The sequence below is a fragment of the Haliaeetus leucocephalus genome, unplaced genomic scaffold, assembly GCF_000737465.1.
Source record: "Haliaeetus leucocephalus isolate CR32 unplaced genomic scaffold, Haliaeetus_leucocephalus-4.0 Scaffold577, whole genome shotgun sequence".
NCBI lineage: Eukaryota > Metazoa > Chordata > Aves > Accipitriformes > Accipitridae > Haliaeetus > Haliaeetus leucocephalus.
In genome coordinates, this window is record NW_010973013.1 from 6,173,454 (window position 1) to 6,177,747 (window position 4,294).

At 47.5% G+C, this 4,294-nt stretch overlaps 1 protein-coding gene across 2 annotated transcripts in view; it reads right to left on the reverse strand.

Moving 5' to 3' along the window:
* The window catches only part of SEC23B (Sec23 homolog B (S. cerevisiae)), a 23,491-nt gene that overhangs the window by 18,418 nt on the left and 779 nt on the right, over nt 1-4,294 (reverse strand). The window lies entirely within an intron of this gene.

The window sequence follows — 4,294 nt, forward strand, 5'->3', positions numbered from 1 at the left end:
CCCCCCCCCCACAGCCCCCCCCTGCCAGGGCCGCTCCCCGCTGCTCTCTCCCGGCAGGCCCCGCGCTCCCGGCAAGGCCAGCTCAGCGGTACGGGGTGCCCGCTTTCAAAATGGCGGCACCAGCACGCCCCGCCCTCCCCCGCCGACATCTTGGCTAAGGGCACCCTACGCGCCGTTCTGATGGAGGGGAAGCGGCGTGACCTTAACAAACATGGCGAGGCGGCGGCGTCAGGGACGCCATCTTGACTAAGGGTGCTAGGGGCAGCGTTGGAATGGAGACGAACGGGGTGCCCCGACTAAATATGGGGGGCAGCACTTTGCTCAGGGTGCATGGCAGCTCCGGGGTGTGCCGTCGTGTTCAGGAGGGAGGGTTGTCTTTGTAAGAGTAGAAACTCCTGGGAAACAGACACTTGACAAAAATAAACTGCAAGCCCCAAGCAGCCTCATCTTTGCCTCAAGTTTTCTAGCCCCCCTCCTTCCCCAGCCGCGTTGGCTCTGGGAAGCGCGCCAGGCCAAGCTGTGAGGCTGCCCAGGCTGTGTGACGAGGTAGGGCTGGACAGCTGGGGCAGCCGAGCCGGGGGAGCGGGAACAGCTGAAAACTGGAAATGGAAAAGAAAAAGACCGACACACAACATTTGCCTGGTTTGGCTTGCCCTGAGGACACGTGCCCTTTGACAGCACATCTCCCGCCATTCACGTCCCTGGTTGACGGGGTCTGCTTTCAAATAGGCCTGACCCACCTAAATTGGATTTTCCTCCCTTGCTGTTGCTAGAAAAGAAGCAGGAGTCTGCTTGACCCTCACAGCTGGCTTGAGACCACAGTGGTTCATCACTCTGTGAGGAAACCTGTACCCCAGCCCGCTGGGAAAACCCCAGTGCTCAGACCCTCTGGTGAGGAGAGATCCAGAAATGGCCACAATATCCAGAAATGTGACATGCTGCCTGTGGATGTGTGGTAAGGTTTGACCAAGTCTGACCTGCCCCAGAAACTCTTCTGTGCCTTGAAACTAGGCAAATATGTTCCCTCTTTCATTGCTTCCTTCTCTTGTTGCTTCCCACAGTCTCTTCTGAAGCCAAAGAGGCAAAGCCTGTTCTAGTGAGACCTATGACAGGAATCCTACACCGTGGCTTCGTGTATGCAAATCCCTCTCTGAACGCTGCAAACTTTCACACATACTTCTAGGGGCAAAGGCGTTGTAGTGAAACATCTCAACCCGCTTCTAATAGTTTGGGTGCTTGCCTTAAATTCATGCAGTGGTCAGCCTATAAATATTCCCTAGACTTCTGCATGAGCATCGCTCCATCCTTGCCTAAAGGAAATTAATGCCCTGTGAACAAGTTTACTTACCCATGCACTGTCAAGCTTTCATTTTTTTCTGTTTTCTCTCTTTTAAATGCAATAGAAGTCTATGTTTTGAATATTTTGTATTTTCTTAAAGTCATTGATTAGAAGAAAGCCTAAAGTTTGTTCTGAAGTTGCTTGGTAACACTCAGCTTAAAACAACAGGAGCAAGATGTTTGAAATGCTGCACAGCAGCGTGGTCCTCTATGCAGGTTTGATCACCAGGCTCACATTTTTCTCACGTATGTCAGAACTCACCCAGTTATCATGTTGGTGTCTGCCTACACCTCCGATATGGCAGATGAAAAAAACCCAAGAGAGCCAGTGGTATGGAGATCTACTGATACCGGTGACATTGCCTCCCTCCAGTTAACTAGCACAAGAAACATAAAAGCTGGCCAGACCATGAGGCTTAGATTACTTGTAGAGGCTCTCTGTTGTGAGCAGCTGCAGGGTGATGTTCTTTCTTTCTACTCTATATGGGACACATCTTACACTTTTCTTAGCTATATGAAGGTTTTGGTAAGACCATGCATAGGAAATGGGACCAACTTTGACATATAACAAGCAATTAGGTATATAAATATGTTTTAAATGTTACTGTACAGTCTACGATGGAATGCTTGGCTATTAAAAAAAAGGGGAGGGGGGTAATATCTCCTCAGCTTTCAAGCACCTGTAAAAATCTGTAACTGCTCCCAGTTTGCAGTCTGTGCTAAGAGTTTGTTTACACTAGAAATAGCAAGAAGTTAAACAAGCCATTGAGGAGAGAAGGGCAACGTTTTCAACTCTGTGCCCCTCAAGATGCTTCAACAGACCCTGGCAGTGGAAGATGATCCAATGAAACTGCCATTGGGCTACTGTAGTTTGGATCTATCGGCACTCCTTCCCTTCCCTGGAAGGGACAGAAGGAATTGGCTGCTAGATATAGAGCAGAACTGCAAAAGTACACAGATGGGGCCATTGTCAGAACACTGAATTCCACAGGGAGATTGGCATTATCCAGGGAATGCTTGAGGAAACTGCTTTAACCAAGAGCTGTTCCTTCCTTCTTCCGAGGGCAGAAAAGGTATATTGTCTACTGGAACATGTAACAGTGGAGAGCAATGTTCCAGGTCCAAAGTAAAGCAAAATGAGACGCTGTCTGAGTTGAACATTAAAATTGCCTTCCCAGCTTCTTGACATAAGGCAAGTTGTGTGCTCTGCAGGTGTTAAATTTGCTAGTATGAAATCTGAACATAAGCAGAAAGATCACAAATTCAGTAGGAATAAAAAAGTAGAAGAATGCTATCTATGCTTATATGCTAAAGTAAATAAAATTCAAATTACTTTAGCACTATTGTTAACATCCTCAGACCCAGGAGTTGCTCTCCAAGCAATATCAGTAAGAGGCAAAGCAAATCTGCTCTTCTGGAGTTGCTAGTTTATCCTTCATTTTACATCTTCCTCACATCGCCATGTCTCAAAAGAAAAGCACAGCGCCTTACTGGGACTCAGGGCTTCAATGCCATGCTGTACCCACCCTACTAGCATTAGGTTAATTAAAACATTAAACAACTATTGTGAGATTGCAAGAGGCGCAAAATCCTAAAGCCCTATGTTTCTATACCAAAGAACTGAAATAAAAGCTTTCCCATTCTGTTTTCCTGGAAAAATCACAAGCTTGCTCAAAAAGCAAGACAGAGGGGAAAATAAACCAGGCTACCTACATAAGCCCCAACTTGTTTTGTGTTTAACAACTGAAAGAGGGGAATGCTTTGAGCTCAGGTTCCCCTCCTCCCCGCCCCCCCCCAGGATCTCTTGAAGAGTGCGGAAGTGCAAGAATTAACTTTCTCAGGGAGGAAGTGAGCATTTTCAACAAGAATTTGGACACCATCCATGGAGCTTCTCACAGGACCTTTTTGTCCCCTCCAGGCTGCAGGCTAAGCTGGGCTCAGCACACCTGAGGGCCTGACCACCCATTTCTCACAGATGAAGTGATAGAAAGTCCCAGCCACGTAAAGCAAGAGGTGAAGGTGGTCTGTGTGTGGCGGAGGACAGCCCTGTTTAAGGTGTCTATACTCTGTTTCAAAGCATGAAGTGTTTGGCAGCAATAGGAGACCCAGCTGCCCCCACTCACTGTTGTTTCTTCCCCAAAACTGCTCTGCACATGGAGGCAGAGCAGGGTTTAAGAGCTTTCTTTTTCCTTTCCTGAGCCCTGGGGTAGCCATACCAGGACAAGACAGAAGATGGCACTCGAGCAGCACCAGATGAACCACCATCACGCTTCACACCTCCTACAGGGGCCAGTGTTATAATCAGAGTAAATAAAAACAAAAAAAACCCCAAAAGCAGGAAAAACCGCAGAGCCACTCGGCCACGGCGTAAATGTTTTCACTATCAAAGCTTCAAGTTTGCCATTAATGTTAATGTTTTAGACTTTGGACTGTAAAGGCTAGACACGTTAAACAGTACCTCCTAACTGTACTCTCCCTCAGTTCACAATACAGCCTGGTACTGCAGTTAATGTTTCTCTTGGAAATAAAAAGCAATCTTGTGCTTGATTCCATGTGAAAATGGCATTTAGGTGTGACCACACTCCAACTTGCCATCGGACAGTCATCACCACTAGTGAGGAAACCACTCAGAACAGCCTGCTAGGTTCACAAAACCGGGGATGAGCTTTCTGACCCGGCAGGTACCTCCTGGTCCTGCAGCAGCTGGCCTGCGACCTGCTGTATGAGGCTTGCATAAAGAAATGAGCAGATCAGGCTTCTAAGTGCTCATCCATGTTTTGAGGGTTAACTTCAGCTCTCAGCTTTCTACACATAAGTGTTTTCATATTCAGTACTGGAGCTAATACTGTAGCTTCCTCAAAACATTACATTTCATACCAGTTTGTAAAAGGGACAGCTTTGGCAGGTTGAAGAGAAGACTGAAGAAACTCGGGGGGGGGGGGGGGGGGGGTTTTTT